The sequence below is a fragment of the Meles meles genome, chromosome 3 (genome assembly GCF_922984935.1).
Source record: "Meles meles chromosome 3, mMelMel3.1 paternal haplotype, whole genome shotgun sequence".
NCBI lineage: Eukaryota > Metazoa > Chordata > Mammalia > Carnivora > Mustelidae > Meles > Meles meles.
In genome coordinates, this window is record NC_060068.1 from 183,176,821 (window position 1) to 183,194,790 (window position 17,970).

Consider the following 17,970-nt stretch of genomic DNA (forward strand, 5'->3'; position numbering starts at 1 on the left):
GTAAAGAGGGCAGTGGTCACGACAAATATTTGTACGTGTTTTGTCCGTTTTAAAGCACAGGGACTGGGTTTCTATCCACTCAAGACCACGACAAACTCTAGCAGACGGACCACGTCAACCTTGCGTTTAGACTTCAACAGCTGCTCTCCGAGGTGAGGTCCGCGCTCCTCGTCCCCCGAAACGCCAGCCTCTCGTCCGCCGGGCTGGGGGGCTGGTGAGACACAAACTGGAATGTTCGGAAACACACAGTCCTCGGCGGATGAACAAACACTTCCGTGCGTGCGTAAATAGACCCGCGTGCGGACGGGTGCGGAGACACACACGCACTCCAGTAATGGGGGGTCACGTGTCCGTCTTGTGTCCAGGGGTCCCTTGGTGTAGGAAGTTTACCTAAGGAGGGAAAATGAGTGGAAACTGCTTGGTACTGGAGGCTTCACATAAGTCTTCCTCTCCCGTGGTGCGGCGCAGAGACTCGCAGCATCCAAGATTCGAGCGGTAATATTCACCCAGCGCCGGCCGCTGCGCAGCGCCTCTCCTCTCCGGGGCGGGCGAGCGGCGGCTCGTTTTAATAGACATCACGCATTAAAGCAGGGAGGACTGTCGAGTCACGACTCAGCCGGGAGCCGCGGGGCACAATATGCTCGGTGGGTCACGGGCGCGCGTCCTGCAGGAGCTCGCGAGCTAGAACAGCGCCTTTGTTATTAATCCGGAAATTGCCTTTTTAGAACTGATACCGTCGGCTACACAAGTGGCTCTATTTCCCCCGTGGAATTCCTTCCCCTGAAAATCAAACAACCTTCCCTTTGTCCCCTCCGAGGTGCTCGCCGGCCCAAGAGAGCCGGGTCTAGGGTCGGCTTGTCCGTCCGTGGCCGGCGGTCCGGCAGAGACTCGGGCGGGGTCGGCTTGTCCGTCCGTGGCCGGCGGTCCGGCAGAGACTCGGGTGCACGCTGTGTCGTCCCCCACGTGTGGCCCCGCACAGATGGCCCCTCCGGGCGCCTCCAGAGGACAGCTTGTCAGGCCAGAGGCCGACGGGGCCGCGGAGGGGCGCGTGCGGACTGCGGTCCCCAAGACAGCCGCCGCCAGCCCTGCCGGCCCCTCCAGCCTGCAGGACAGTCCCGAGCAGCAGGACAGTCCCGAACAACAGGGCAGCTTGGAACTGCTCACCCACGGGACGCGCGGCCCCGGCCATGGCTTGGGCCTCCTTAAAGGTCTTCCGAGACCGGAGCGCGTGCCGAGCGGTGGGTGCTCCTTGCACGCTGACCGACTGTCCCAGCCCAGGCCAGTTTTCCCAAGGAAACTGCACTCTCAGAAAGAGAGCCGGAGGCCTGCAGGGACCGGCCGGGGCCAAGAGTCTCCACCGCCCGGACCCCTCAGCTGGTTGTGCGGTGGGGTGCTGGGGGGCAGACCGTAAGGGAACACCTCACACAGGACCACATGACGGAACCCCAGGACCACGTGCTGGGGGCAGGAACAGGGCCTCTGGTGTCGGCTCAGCCGCTGGCCTGCTAGCTGGGACGACCGCGGTCGGGCTGACTCCCAGGGCTGTCGTGAGGCTCACACGTGTGTGCACGCCCGGTGCGGCCGACGTGGCTCACTGCGCAGTCGGGAGGTCTCATCCACTCCCCGACGTGCCTCTCTTCCCACTGTCCCTCCGGGACGCTGCTCCCTGGGGTGGGAGGCGAGGAGGGGGCCAGCCCCGGGAAGCTGGGCCGCGGTTCTAGGTCACGGCTTCCGGGAGCGCGAAGGCCAGGCGAACGGAGCCAGCTGAGCGGAGAGCGGCCGTCCTGCCCGGTGGCCCCGTGGCGAGCCCCCCATGGGGTGAGGCCCAGCGTTCACCCCCACCCAGCCCCCGGGGAGCCTGTGTGGGGAGGGAACCCCGCCCCAGTGCCATGGAGAATGGCAGCGTCCATGCTCGGATGTGTTCAGAACACGAGGGGAGCGGGCTCGGCCATCCCGCAGCCGCCACCCAAGCCGGCTGCTCAGGGACAGCGGGCAGTGGCGGCCCCGGCCTGACACGGGGATTTGTAATTGCTTGAATCCGTTTCAATTCACACCGCCTGAAACGCTGCCCGTGTATTTTCAGCGCCGTCATTCGCCCATCTGGTGTGCCTGAGCGGGCTCCGGGACGGGAGAGAACGCGGACCCTTCACAGAATGGGAGTGTCCCTCCGGGCACCGGCGTTGGGCAGCGCCGCAGCAGCCAAACCCCTTCCCGTCATTACTTAGATGGTGAGAAGCGACGTTCAGAACACATAACGCATTTCTTTAATGTTAGGAAATTATTCGCTTGCCCGAGACCTTGAAGCTCACAGAAAAGACGTTGTTTCAACTTCCTCCCCTGGAAACCCAAAAGGTTTACTCAGGTTCCCGACATCAGAGTGGATTTCAAAATGGGTCTTTAAAAAGTCACGCCATCCTTAACGCATACCGCGACGGTTGGAACGTCCGTCCTCCCTGACGGGCCCCCACACCCTGGGCCCTTGGCCACATGTTCCAAGTGGACCTGAAGTTTTCTACTTTTGCAATTAAGATCCAGTCCAGCCGCTGGACTCCCGGACGTCTCTGTTGGATTCCTAGCAAGCAGGTGTCTGGGTCCCTTGGGAGGGGCCACTCCCTGCTGCCCAAAGCCAGAGGCTCCGGAACAAGGGGAGGGAACTCAGGACCTGCCAGGCACCGGGACCTCCGCCCCCAAGGGACTCAGTTCCCAGCCTTCTGTCGGGGAACGCGGTGGTGTCCACAGCCAGGAGCCCCTGAGACAGGCTGGCGGGCGGGAAGACCCGCGTCCCATCCTGGACAGGACGGCCCCCTGCAACGCACCATGTCTTTGGTGGTGGAAATACGGCCGTCAGAGGCCCCAGCTGCCGCAGTCAAGCTACAAAAGCAGACATCAAAGTAAACCGTGAATATGGTCAACATAAGCGTTTTCTAGGATGAATTTAGCTGCCAAAAGAGTCTCCTAGATATCATTAAGATAGAATTCACTTATGTGTGTTTTTCCAAAAATTAAATGACAAAATATAAAGACACGGGGAAAATCCAAGAGCCCAGTGCACCTGAGAACAGAGACCCTGTGAATGTGGGTGAGGAGAAACCAAGCTGGAAACCGTGGGAGCAGACGGGCGTCCCTCCACGTCAGGTCTCGCCCTTGAAGGACGTGGGAGCCGTGATCTTGGCTCCTCTCAGAACAGAGCTGTACCCCAGACACACGGCAGGAGCTGTTACGAGCACAAGAAGGGGACAGACCCACAGCACTTAGGGAACCACGGCCACACTGTAGGATCCACGGACAAGTACACAAAATGAGGGGGATTCCAATACAGACCTGATAGAAAGCAGTTTTCCAGTGGAACGGAAAGTAGTTCTAACCTACAGAGCAGCGCGGTTATGGGACACAGAGATGACCAAGACGAGCCGTCCCAGCCCGGGGCCGGGCCGCTCACCTGCTCCCTTCCACCCGCCCTCGCTCTCAGTCCCATGCAGGCGCTGACACGCTCGGGGAGCCCAGCACAGACAAACACCGGGGGACGAGCAGGAGGGAGTCCCAGAAAACCAACTGTAAAGAGGGACGGCTCCCACCGCGGGAGCAGATGAGACGTGTCACTAGCAAATGCACAACACCCGGCCGGAAACAGCGAGAGTCTCCTGGGGTGTAGACACCCCTGGGGCCACACTGCATACTCCGGGCCCTCTGGGGCTCCTGGGCTTTCCCGGGGCGCTGGCTGGGGACAGTTACAGAACCGTCTGGATGTGTCCCGTAGTCTTCTTGAGTGACGAGTTTTCCGGCCGGGGCCTCCCGCAGGGCCGAGTGGACGCACTAAGAGGGGACACGGTGCCCCGGTCTCACGGGGCTGCATTCGGCCTTCCGCCGCCGAGTGCCCCACGCGCCACGGCTGTGCCTTCTCTGGGCGTGTGGCCGCAGAGACGCCCCGGACCGAGCGCCTGTGGGGACAGTCTCAAGGCACGTTCAGGGGTCGGTGCAGTGAAGGCTCGTCGGGCGATCTCTCTCTTCTGGCGGGAGCTGCGCGAGTTCTGCCTCTCAGGGAACGTGTCCGTTGTATCTACGTCCTTAAAATTATTGGTGTCGAGTCTATTCACACCACTTCCTCGTCACAGCTGGAACGTCTAGGGGACCTGCTGGGTGCCGTGTCTATCGTCCCTGACGCTGGTGCGTGCGTGCTCTCTCCTTCCCCTGCAGACTTGGGGTTTCTCAAGCTCCCTGGTCCTCTCCGAGAACCTCTTGGGGTGCCGTGGCCTCCCATGGCCGTGGCTGGCTCCGCGCCACTGAGCTCTGCTCCGGGACCGTGCAGGCACCCCGCTGGGCTGGCTTCCACGCGGCACATCACGCCCAGGCGCTGGTCGCGGCTGGAGGGTTGGCAGCAGCCCGCGTTGGGGGAGCCCAGCACCCTCTTCCTACGGGACTGCTCACGTTGCGTGTCTGAAATTCTCCCAAATTTCAGACTCTTTCCGTATGTTTCTATTTGTATGGTGACCTGTGATCAGGGTCAAGTCGCTCGTAGCTCAGGCGATGGTTGGCATTTTTTTAAATTTTATTTTATTTGAGTTAAATTAATTAACACATGGTGTGTTCCTGGTTCCAGAGGGAGAGGTCAGGGATGGGTCGGTCCTATAAGGCGACCAGTGCTCACTGCACCCCGTGCCCCCTCACGCCCATCCCCCACCCGCCCCCCACCAGCAGCCCCACCTGTTTCCTGTGCGTCGGAGCCTCCCATGGTTTGTCTCCCTGGTTTCCTCGTGTTTCTTTTTCCCTCCCTTCCCCTCTGCTCCTGTCTCGTTTCTCAGACTCCCCGTGTGAGTGAGCTCATAGGCTCACGGTCTCTCTCTGACTGACTTCGTTTACGTAATACCTTCCAGTCCCTTCCGCGTCACTGCGAGGGGCTCGACTTCTTTTGCTGATGGAGGCGTAATAGTCCCTCGTGTGTATGGACCCCATCTCCCTTCTCCGTTTGTCTGCCGTGGACAACCGGGCTCTTTCCCTGGTCTGGCTCCCGTGGCATCGCTGTTGGGAGCACTGGGTAAGCTTCGTCAGCGCCGAACGCGCGTGTCTTTCCAGAGCGGCGCAGCCCCCTCCGTGGGTTGCAGGGCCACGTCCCACGGTGTTCAGCTCCTTAGAAAACCGACACCCGGGGCACCTGGGTGGCTCAGTGGATTAAGCTGCTGCCTTCGGCTCAGGTCATGATCTCAGGGTCCTGGGATCGAGCCCCGCATCGGGCTCTCCGCTCCGTGGGGAGCCTGCTTCCTCCTCTCTCTCTGCCTGCCTCTCTGCCTAGTTGTGATTTCTCTCTGTCAAATAAATAAAATAAAAAATAAAGAAAGAAAGAAAGAAAGAAAGAAAGAAAGAAAGAAAGAAAGAAAGAAAGAAAGAAAGAAAACCGACACCCGTCTCGGTCACTTTGCCAGGACACCAGCTCCACCTCAGAGGCCCGCGGTGACATAGCGACGGCTGCACTCCTGCCCTCTCTGGCCATGCGCTCCGTCGGCTCCTGCTCTGACGTCGCTGATTCTGGACTTTTCTTCTCTAACCGCACGGGGTTCCGCGCCGGAAGGTCCCCGGAAGCGCCTCTGTACACGCACCTGCATCCTCCCCTGAGTCCCCATCTGACCTGGGCACCTGCGGGTTGTGTTGTCTAGTTTCCAAATACCGGGAGATACTCTGAACACCTTTGGGTAACTAAGTTCTAGGTAAATTTCGCTGTGGTCAGAATATATACTTTTGACAAGTTTTGTTATGTTAATGGGGTGGCTCTGGGGACCCCCACCCCAGGAGGGTCCCCAGGAGAACCAGTGTCGTGAGTCCAGAACTGAAACTTCGAGTCCCCACCCCAGCCTCTGGGGAGGAGGGGGCTGGAGGACGAATCTGCGTTGGGTGACGGGAATCTTCAGCAGAGTGTCGATGTTTCATCACAGCGTAAGTCACAGAAGTGAGCTAACGGCAGCCTACCCCTGTACCATGCAAGGCACCGCAGTGACCGTATTAGACGCAGACCAGCCGCACTGCTGGCCGGCGTGGCTTCCCCAGGGCATGACTGCCGTCTTCGTCACAAACCCTCCAGAGGGAACAGCATGTCTCTTCTCAAGGCGGGGGATACGCCTCAACCCATAACAACAGCGTTGCATCAACATAGATCAGATCAGTGTTCGCGTCTTAGAAAAACTAGACGAAAATGGAGTCACTTCTGTCAGGGACAAGATGGAGACAGTCAACACAGGCGAGTGGGGTCAACCTAACCCTCAGGCATTTCCGGCTGCTCTCAGAAATCAGTGTTTCCTTACCCCTGACTCAGCCAGCTCTCCCGATCCAAACAGGAAAGAAGACCCCTCGGCAACCGTCGGCCAGAAAAGCCAGGTGACTTCCCCATTTTCCCCGCAAGTACCCCTTAGTCTGTGAGCAACGCAGAGCTCATCGCTCCCATAGCCCTGAGTTTCCAGGCTTCTAGGACAAAGACTGGCAATAAACTCCTCTTTCTGCCTCGTTTCAGTCAATGGGCATGGTTGGGTTTTGACAATTTCAATAAAACTGATTTTATTAAAACATACATTATCTTATTAAAACATTCATCTTTTTATTAAAACACTGGTCACTCTAATCATACAAATTGGGCAGGTTTTTTTCTGCAGAAAATACCTCTTTAAAGGACTTTCCTCTGACAATAGCTGCAGGAAAGAACTGGAGGACTTAGTGCAGGAGGGAGAGTCCGGCATCCGACCACGGCGGGGGACCAGCCCCCAGCAGGGCAGGAGCAGCTGAGAGCCAGATGCCGTCCTCCCAGGGGAGGACAGCAGAGTCACCCAAGGATGGGGAGAGGACACCGCGGGTGTGCCCACTGCCCGCCACGCACCTAGTTAGTGGCGCTAGAGGAGAACTAACGGCAGCAACGGGGGCCGTCCACGCGGAGCAGCCGGTCGGCAACCGGGGGACAGAAGGGACAAGGCCAGTCCTCCGAGCTCCGCTGCCCCGCCGTGCGGGCCGAGGGTCTGCCTGATGACACGTCCAGCTGCGTGCCCCACGTCGGTAGCAGTGAAGACCCACGCCCGCTGCGCGTCAGAGCCCACAACATGGTGAAGACGCGGCGCCCGGCAGCTCAACAGTGCGGGCGAAGCAGAAGGAAGCACCCTGTGGGCCAACCTGGACGGACAGCGCGGATGACGTCAGCGCCCACACGTGGCGTCCCCTCGTGACCGGGACTGGATGCTGGTTGCTCTCACCATAGGCGGCCACGACACAGGGGAGCCCACGGAGACAATCACCACGGGTTCACAATAGCAACCGTTTCCTCTCCACCCCTGGATGAGTTCCAGTCGAGGACGGCGGTTAGCCACCCGAGAGGACCCGGTGGTCACGCGCGGGGCTCGGCCCACGGCCGGAGGGTGGCCACCGAGGTAGGAGGGCAACACGAGCCCACCCGGCTCGCCCGTGTCTAAGGCTCCTGTCCTTGCTTCGAGCTGACGCTTGTTCCTCTTGTCGCTCACTCTGTACTTTTATGAGACAATAAAGAAAGACGTGACGTCACCTCCGCTGGACGAGTGCCCCCGCCCCCAAGGTCTTGACTAGACCATAGTCCCAACAGCAATTTGGGTTTTGCTTGTTGGTCACTAAAGTCCAAAAGATGCTTGTGTTCTATACTTTAGGATTTTAATCTGTAATGATCAAAATTCAGGTGACCGGCAGGGTGAATGCATGAATACTTAGTTCCCTGTGGCTTCTCCCCCTCAAACAATATGACTGAGGACGATTTGGAAACACCTCCTCCTCCCACCCACATCGTCGAAGTGTGACCATCTTGACCACGTCCATTCCCGCCAGAGGGTCTGTCCCCTGTGACGCCACCACCAACTACGGCTTACAGCAGAGACGGAATATTCGGAAAAGAATCATCTATAGGAACATCATCGTAGCAAACGTTTCGTGGAAATCCTGTCAGTGCCGCACAGGGCGATCACGGAGAGTTTCCAGGACAGACTGTGGCATCTGCCGGCTGGAGGTCCTGTTTCTGGAGGTGGCCCCTCGGGCGACAGGCGGAAGAGGACAATGGTGAGGGCCATCATTCAGGAGGGACCGGGACATGGTGCACAATGCCCCATCTGCTCAGCGCCTCAGGACGGACATGATGCGGGGCATATCGGGGGTCCCCACGGGGAGTGAAGTTGGAAATGGACACCTGAGACTCCGAAGGACAAAGAGCAGGAAAGAGAATGTGGTGCCCGCTGACCGGGGGTGGTTTCTTGACCAAAACTGCCGCTGTGATGTGCAGTGAACGCCCCTGGATGAGGAGCGGTCATGGACGGTCAGTGTAACTGAACATCGAGGACGACATTGCGGAGTAAGGAGCTGCGTTCTCCCACCACAGTCAAGAGGAATCCTGCAATGTTGGCCCGCGTGCCCGTGGGGTTCCCGCACGAGGTCAGGCAATCCGGGCCCTGTCATCACGGTGCGGGAATCACACACCGAAAGTGCTTCAGACTCCCCAGGAGAACAAGCTACCCCAGGACATTGGCTTTCCGACAACCGTGGTTCTCTGCTGGGGACTGTGGGACAAGCCCTTCACAGCCAGAACTTACTGGAAAGTGTTCCCATGGCTACACTTTCCTATTCAGTCAGTCTGATATTTTCCACAGTTCTCCCTAGTTTTCTAAGTTGAGAGAGTTCTTTTATTTTTTCAACTTATTTATTGATTTGAGAGAGAGCACATGCAGATGGGGGAGCGGCAGAGGGAGAGAAGCTCAAGCAGACTCTGTGCTGAGCTTGGAGCCCGATGTGGGGCTCGATCCTGTGACCCCAAGATCACGACCTGAACCAAAACCCAGAGTCTGACGCTCAGCCCACTGAGCTTCCCAGGACTCCGAGAGATTTCTACTTCTGTTTCATCATATTACAAACATTAGTTACAAAAAACCTAACTTCCTCTTTTTCTACAATGTATTATATTAATATTTTTCACATCTTTCTTTATAATACTTTTAAATACTGGTAAACAGCTGAAGCCCACACCTTAGGATAGCTCGCCGTTTACATAGAAATGGGGCTTACTAATTTTTAACTGCTACTAGAATACAGTTTTTAAGCTACCAAATCACATTCAGAAATATAACAAATTACATATGTGTGGTCTTTAATAAATTAAAAATGGATCTGAAATCTCTAAGGTCCCTAACAACTTAAATGTAACAAAGATTTTAGTGTTAGGGCGCCTGCATGGCCCCGTGGCGTAAGCGGCTGACTCTTGGTTTCAGCTCAGGTCCTGTTCTCGGGGTCGCGGGATCGAGCCCCACATTGGGCTCCACGCTCGGTGGGGGGTCTGCTTGAGATTCTCTCTCCCTCCTCTCCCCTGCCTCTCTCTCTCTAAAATAAATAAATCAATCTTTGGGGGTAAAGATTTTCATTTTTCCCTGAAATTTGTTTTGATTGGTTTGTCCTCTTTCACAACAGCACAAACACTTTCCTACCCACATTTGCGTGTCCACGGAGCGCGCACCATGACCGAACCCGGGCGCTGGTGATGGCGTGGGGCTCCGCACATGGGTGCGCATCTCCGGGGCTGGTGTGACATCCCACTGGAGTCCACTCCAGGACATCGGCCTGGGCCCTTCCAGAGGAAGTGCTGTCACCAGAGTTTGGGCTCACGTTTACCACCCCTTTTGCGACAACCACAAGCCAAGATCAGGGACAGGAAACTGAAGGTTTGGGTTCACGCGATTAGAGGAAAGAGACAGAGGCTGACTCGTCACACTCTTGCCGGCACAGCCTTCAAGGCAGAGTTGCGTCTGCCCACACAGGACTCTACTTGCAGGGGTCTGCTTGCCGTCGAAGCTAATGTTCTGTAAGCAACAAGGATTCCTCTTTTCCTAATTTCAGTGATGATCCCATTAAGTAACTGTTTAAAGTGGATTTCAATAATGCCACAAAACTAACACACTCAAGTGAACACGGCAGCCACACAGTAAAGTTATCAGGTTTTTTCAAAGTTGTTAAAACAAGGATTGACAGAATTTTGGCTAAGGATGAAGTCTGATTGTCCTGAACTAGAGGGAAATCCACGAATGCAGTTCCATTTCCTTTAATGTACTTACCTGAAACAAATGTTCTCTACATTAGTGTTGAAATTCAAAGGAAACACCTGTTTTAAAAGACCTCGTTCTCAGACAAACCATAAATGACTCTTAATCTCACAAAACAAACTGGAGGTTGCTGGGGGGAGGTGGGATTGGGAGAGGGGGAGGGGGTTATGGACATTGGGGAGGGTATGTGCTATCGTGAGTGCTGTGAAGTGTGTAAACCTGGCGATTCACAGACCTGTACCCCTGGGGATAAAAATACATTATATGTTTATAAAAAAAAAAAATTGGAAGGGGAGGCGAACCATAAGAGACTATGGACTCTGAAAAACAACCTGAGGGTTTTGAAGGGTCAGGGGTGGGAGGTTGGGGGAACAGGTGGTGGGTAATAGGGAGGGCACGTATTGCATGGAGCACTGGGTGTTGTGCAAAAAGAATGAATACTGTTATGCTGAAAAAATAAATAAAATGAAAAAAAAAAAAGACCTTGTTCTCTGTACATGCTCTTTTATTAAACCAAAGTTCTTGAGGGAAATATTTCCCTTTCACTTTTTTTTCTTCCCCAAATTTTCCAACAAAGTGTTGATGATAAATAAACATATTTATGAATAAGCAAAATAATGAATGAATGAAGAGACCCTGTCTCTTTAAGACATCTTATTATATAATACTGGTAATCTTAGAAATCTTAAGATAAATCAAAATAAATAAGTCTCTTCCCTCATTAAAATAGTCATTAAAATGAAAGATTTTAAAATCTGCTGAACTACGAATCCCAAGGAAATCAAAGTCTTACTCAGCATTTGGTAACAATTCAAAATGTGTACAGCCATATGTTTTGATATAGTGCTCTATCTGCCAGTATTGTTTGTTTTTGAACTCAAACTTAAGTTTTCTGATGGCACAAATAAATGTTAAGTGTTTATTGAGGGGCTGCAACATCTATTCTATCATAAAATAAAATTGAATTAAAGTTTAAAATCACCTATAACTGCACAGAACTAATTTCATCTTTTCCTTTTCAGTCTTTGCTTATGTATATACAGTTTCAAAAGTTGCTCTTATGGAATAAATGCAACTTTGTACTCTGTTTCTTTTTTTCTAATGAAAATTATTACATTCTGCTACATATTTATAATAATCTTTAAAATGTCTATATAATACTCACGGAGTATAGTTCCACAGTGTTTCAACCATATGTGATTATTAGGTATTTAAGTTGTTTCTAGTTGTTCACTGTTTAACATAACATTCTGGTTAATATTTTTGTACATGGGATGATCGTTAAGTCAGTCTTTTATAAAATTCACATAACATTAAATTTACCATGTTAACCATTTTAAAGTGTATAATCCAGCGGCTTTTAGTATTCACAGTGTGCCGCACCCATCACCACCATCTAATTACAGAACATTTAATCACCCCAAGGAGGAACCCCGTATCCATTACGCAGTCACACCTCCTTCCCTGTCTCCCAGACCCTCACGACCACTTATCTGCTTTTTGCCTCAAAGGGGTTACCTTTTCAGGACATTTCTATCCATGGAACCATACAATGTGTGTCTCTAGTGCCTGGCTCCTTGCACTCAACAAAACGTTTCCAAGGTTCCTCCTTATCCTAGCAAGAGTCAGCGCTTAATTCCTTCCTGTGACCAAGAGATACATGTCACATGTCACAGTTTCCTTATCCGTCCGTCTCTCATGAGTATTGGGGTTTCTTCTACCTTTCGTCTACTGTGAGCGACGCTGCCACACACAGGCACACATGCACCTAAGGCATGGAATTGCGGGATCACGTGGCTGGTCTATGCTTAACTCGATACAGTAATAATAATCATAATATAATGGTGGATACATTGCATTATAAATTTGTCCAATTTCATAGCATGTACATAGCACCATTTGTTTTAAAGCCATCATTTTGTCTTTGCTCTTTTGTCAATCATCTGTTGACTGTGTTTATGGGGGTATTTTTCTGGGCTCTCCATTTTGTTCTGCTGATACATTTGTCCTTGTTTTCACCAAGAACACCCTGTCTTGATTACTGTAGATTTGCAGTAAGTCTTGAATTTGAGGGGTGTCCCTTCTCCAGCTTCGCTCTTCCCTTTCAATACTGTGTTTTTCATCTTCAGAATCAGCTCATCCATATGTACAAAATAATTTTCTGTGATTTTAATTTGTGTTAACTGAATCTATAAATCAATCTGTGCAAAGCTGGTGACAATACTGACTTCCCTATCCATGAACATGGGATACTCCTCCATTTACTTAGTCCTTCTTTTCCGTTCATGGGAGTTTTGTAGTTTTCCTTGCATGTGTCTTCTACATATTTCTTCGATTTTTTCTCTGAGTATTTCCTTTGTGAGGATGTTAATATTAATGATAAAATATTCTCAATTCAGATTCCTCTTCTTCATTGAGGTTGTATATGAAAGCAATTGACTTTTGTAGATTAACTTTGTGCTGCGGCCTTGCTGTGATCACTTAATTCCAGGAGTTTCATGTTGTTGATTCTCTCAGATTTTCTATACAGATTATCGTGTCACCTGCAAAAAAGATAGTTTTATTTCTATCTTCCCAATCTGTATATTTTTAATGTCCCTTTGTTCTTCTTTTTCAAGACTATTTTCAAGACTCAGTCTTCCTTACAATTCCATATGCATTTTAGGATCAGGTTTTTCATTTACAGGAAAAAAAAAAAAAAGAAGGCCATTGGGATTTTGATAGGGATTGACTTGATTGCTTTGGAGAATGTTGTCAGCATTACAATATTAAGTCTTCCAGTTCATGAGCGTGAGATGGCTTTCCGTTTACTTCGTTCTTTTGAAAAGTGCCTTTCACCAATGTCTTATGATTTTTGGTATATGCATTTGCATCTCCTTAGTTAAATTTATTCCTAAGTATTCTAGTCTTTATTGGTGCTATTGTAAATAGAATTCTATTTATAATTTCATTTTTGGATTGCCCATTGCTTATAAGTAGAAATATAACAGATTTGTGTGTGTTGATCTTGTACCCTGCAACTTGGCTGACTCATTTATTAGCTCTCATAGCTTTTTTTGCGGACCCTTTCAGAGTTTCTACAAGACTATGTAATCTATGAGGAGGTGTAGTTTTGCTTCTTCTTTCCATTGTAGGTGGCTGTCTTTTCCTTGCCTGGTTGACCTGGCTGGAATTTCCAGTACAAATTTGAAGAGAAGCAGTGAGGACAGGCATCATTGTCTTGTTTTTGATCTTAGGAATTAAGATTTCAGCCTTCATCATTGAGTGAGATGTTAGCTACGGGTTTTCGTAGGTACTCTCTAGCTGAGAAAGTTTTCTTTTCTAGTTATTAGGTGTTTTTATCATGATGAAGTGTTGGATTTTTATCAAATGCTTTTTCTGCATCAGTTGCAATTATGTTTCCCTTTCATTCTATCAATTTAATGTATTACACTGTTTGATTTTTGTATATTGAAACATCCTTGTATTCATGGGATAAATCCCGTTTAGTCTTGGTGTTTATTCTTCTTAAAATGCTGCTGGATTGGGGTTGCCAGGATTTTGTGGAGGATTTTTGCATCTATATTCATAAGGGATACAAACCTGTAGTTTTCTTTCCTTCTGATGTCTTTGTCTGACTTTGGTATCATAATAATAGTGGCTCCATGCAATGAGTTGGGTGCTGTTCCCTTTTTTCCCATTTTTGGAAAAATTCGAAGATGATTAGTGCTCATTTCTTCTTTAAATGTTTGGTGAAATTCAACAGTGATGTCATCTGGTCCGGGGATTTTATTCATGGGAGGGTTTTATTATTGATTCAATCTCTTCATTTGTAAAGATCCATCAAGATTTACTCTTCCCTCCGAAGTGGCTTTCAGTACTGTGGGTGTTCCTGGGCATGTGTCTGTGTCATTTAGGTCACCTAGTTTGTTGGCATTAAATTGTTCTTGGTATTCTCTTGTAATTGTTCCTATTTCTGTAAAGTCAGTAATCTCCTTCATTCCTGATTTTAGTAACTGTATTGTCCCTCTATTTTTTTTCTCAGTTAATCTAACTAAAAGTTTGTCAGTGTGTGTATCCTCTTAAAGAAAAACTCCTGCTTTCATTGATTTTCTCTGCTGCTTTTAACTCCGCAGCACCTTTATCTCTGGGTTAATCTTTATTATTTCCTCATTCCCTTGCTTCGGGTTTGATTTGCTCTTCTTTTTCTAATTCCTTTAGATGGAAGGTAAGTTTATTTATCTGAGATCTTCTCTCTTGCAGACACTCACAGCCAGGAACGTCCCTCTGAGCACTGCTTTCCTGTGTCCCAAAGTCTTGCTACATTGTTTCCACTTTCATTCATCACAATGTATTTTCTAAATTCCCTCCTGGTTTCTTTATTGACTCATCGGTTGCTTGAGAGAGTGTTGCTTAACTTCCACATATTCTGAGCTTTCTAGATTTCCTTCAGTTATTGATTTGCCATTTTATTGCATTGTGGTTGGAGAAGATACTTTGTAGAATTTCAATCTTTTTAAATGTATTAAGACTTGTTTTATGGCTTAATATGTGGTCCTGTTACACCCATTATAACGATAAAAGCGTCAGTCCGCTCAAGTGACATAATATTCCAAAGTGCGATGCTACTCCTCCTGCCGCTCCAAATGCATAAAGTCAAAGTTGAAAAAACTAAAAAGTGTAAATAATCAGATCCACAATTTTCATGAGCAATTTTAACACAACATGCTCAGTGATGTCAGAAGGCATTCGAATACAGAAAATCGAACAATGTGATGCACCATGTGGCCTGACTGACACGCAGAGAAGAACCCACCGACCCTGAAGAACATGCGTCTCTTACAAGCACAGACTGCATGTTCCATGATGCTTCATAGACCAGGTGACAATCAGGTCACAACGCATTTCAAAGGACTGAAATCATCCGAAGAGTGTTGTCTCATCCCAATGTGATCAGCCTGGAAAACAATGATGGTGAGACACCTGGAACATTCCCATCGGCTGGAAATCAAGAATTCGAGTCCTACATAGCCAATGGGTCAAAAAAGAAACCATGACGGAAATGCAGCCGTACTTTGCAATAGTTTTACCTGAACATGACAAGCCTCTTCTATATTAAAATGCACAGCACACAGTTAATTGATGTTCAAGGAGATAGTCAAAACCTTGAACACATATATTAGGAAGGACAAAAACTGAAAAATGGTGTTCCTCTCGATGAATTCAAGTCATGTCTGTGTGCCTCGGTCGAGTTTCTAGTCTTCTCGGCCCTGAGACTTCTGCCCGGGGTTTGCTCCCAGCACTTGATGGTCCCAGCACGGTGATTCTGGGAGGCTGATGAGGTGTGGGCCTGGCCTCAGAAGGTCAGGGAACATCACAAGGCCCAGCAAGCTAGTAGACAATATTGTAGTTCAATCTTCTAAAGAACTGAAAGTTCATGCCAATAACTGATGATGAACGAAACACCAATGTTTTGGAGACCGAATCAGTAGCACTGACCCTCCCTGTTCCTTCCAGCCTCATTATCACAAGGCACAGCCCTGCTGGGCTTTTGTGAATTAATCTTTTTTTCTGTTTTAGCTACCATGTAGCTTAGGGTAGAGCTTATTTTCAGGGAATATGTTGGGAAGACCGAGCTCTATTAGGGTTTGGCTGGCCTGCAGAACGGACGGAAAGGCTGAGGAGGCTTGTCCGAGCAGAGCAGGTCCCGCCCTCGCTGCTACCACAGGTCTCGGGCAGGTGCGCCCGACAGGTGGACGCAGCGCCTGCGGGCTGGTTACAAGGGAGCCTGAGCAATGCAGGCTTTGGCATGCTTGCTCGGTGGTGGTCCTAGCAGGGAGTCCTGGCCTCCGGACAGGTTTCTCGTGAGTGTCCCCTGCCCCAACCAGAGGACTGCCTCTCCTGCCACCAGGCAAGGTGCACCAGAGACCAGCCCTATCAGAAGAGGTGCCTCAGCTGGTCGGTTCAAAGACAGAACAGTAACCCAGTAGACGTGGGTCCTGGTGACTTTAGGGGCCCCAGGCGCTCTTGCGGGAACGTTTCCCTGTAGAACCACCCAGCCAGGTGGCCCTAGTCTCTTCATGCCGTTGGCTCAGCAGAATGCATGCTCGGTGCCGCAGGCAGGCTCTCAGGAACCCCAGGATCCCTATCATGGCAGCACCTCTGCCCTCCATGGGGACTTGCTCCAGAGACCCTGGCAAAATCCACAGTCTCACCTCTTTTAAGCTTCTGGGTCATCGGAACATCACGGAACTGGGTTTTGCTTCCAACTACAGTCCGCACAGCCCTGTGACACCGGGAGGCAGGCTCCAGCCGTGGGTGAGCGTTGGCTTTAGGGGATGCTCTGAGCTACTGGACTGAGGCCATGCCACTGCCCCCCAATCTGTCAATTTTTCACTCAGTGAAAACACTGTGATCCACCACAGGCATCAAATCAAACTCCCAAGATGGGGGTGAAGGAAACACTCCCTCGATCTTAGTCTCCAGCAAACCGTGGTCTAAACTCTTCAAGAGCAGGATTGTGCTTTAATTGTCAGTATGACATTAACAGGGAAGGAAGCTCCTGCACAAGATTTAGATAAACAATCTCAGTGTCTTCACTCGGCATCAGGGAAACACAGATCAGAACCACAGTGAGATCCCACCTCACGCCAGTCAGAATGGCTAAAATTAACAAGTCAGGAAATGACAGATGCTGGCGAGGATGCAGAAAAAGGGGAACCCTCCTCCACTGTTGGTGGGAATGCAAGCTGGTGCAACCACTCTGGAAAACAGCATGGAGGTTCCTCAAAATGTTGAAAATAGAACTACCCTATGACCCAGCAATTGCACTACTGGGTATTTACCCTAAAGATACAGACGTAGTGATCCGAAGGGGCACGTGTACCCGAATGTTTATAGCAGCAATGTCTACAATAGCCAAACTATGGAAAGAACCTAGATGTCCATCAACAGATGAATGGATAAAGAAGAGGTGGTATATATACACAATGGAATACCATGCAGCCATCAAAAGAAATGAAATCTTGCCATTTGCGACGACGTGGATGGAACTAGAGGGTATCATGCTTAGTGAAATAAGTCCATCGGAGAAAGACAACTATCATATGATCTCCCTGATATGAGGACATGGAGAAGCAACATGGGGGGTAGGGGGATAGGAGAAGAATAAATGAAACAAGATGGGATTGGGAGGGAGACAAACCATAAATGACTCTTAATCTCACAAAACAAACTGAGGGTTGCTGGGGGGAGGGGGTAGGGAGAGGGGGAGGGGGTTATGGACATTGGGGAGGGAATGTGCTATGGTGAGTGCTGTGAAGTGTGTAAACCTGGCGATTCACAGACCTGTACCCCTGGGGATAAAAATACATTATATGTTAATAAAAAATAATTAAAAAGAAAAAATATCTACGTGTCTTGACGTTTGCCACCTGGCCTTTGGGAGAGCCCACGGTGCTTGTCTGCAGGACCGTGGCTCGCTGATACGGCTGTCAGAGCCTTCAGAGGCAGGGTGTGCCGGGAGCTACTGGGTATCTCGGAAAGATGGTTAACTGGAGCAAGATGGCTTCGGAGGGTGGTGTAGATGTACGACCCCATGCTTCCAAGCTGAACGGGCAGCCCGTTCACACACCCTCCGACCAAGCTTTGTTCTGCTCCGAGCACTGTCTGCACATGTGGGGTCCAGACGAGGTAAACTGAGTCCCACAGCCCGCGGCCCTTCCCAGCCCCCCGCCCGGCCCGCGGGTGTGTGCATCCGTTGCTCAGTGCTCTGGACCGGGAGGAGCCCAAGTCAGCCGGGGACGCGTGGCCGCCATGATGCGCCGGCACCTCCAGGGGAGAGTGCTCAGGCTTTCATCCCCCGGGCCCCTCGGTGAGCGCCGCCGGACCGGGTGGGCGGAGGGGGGCCGCACCCGCC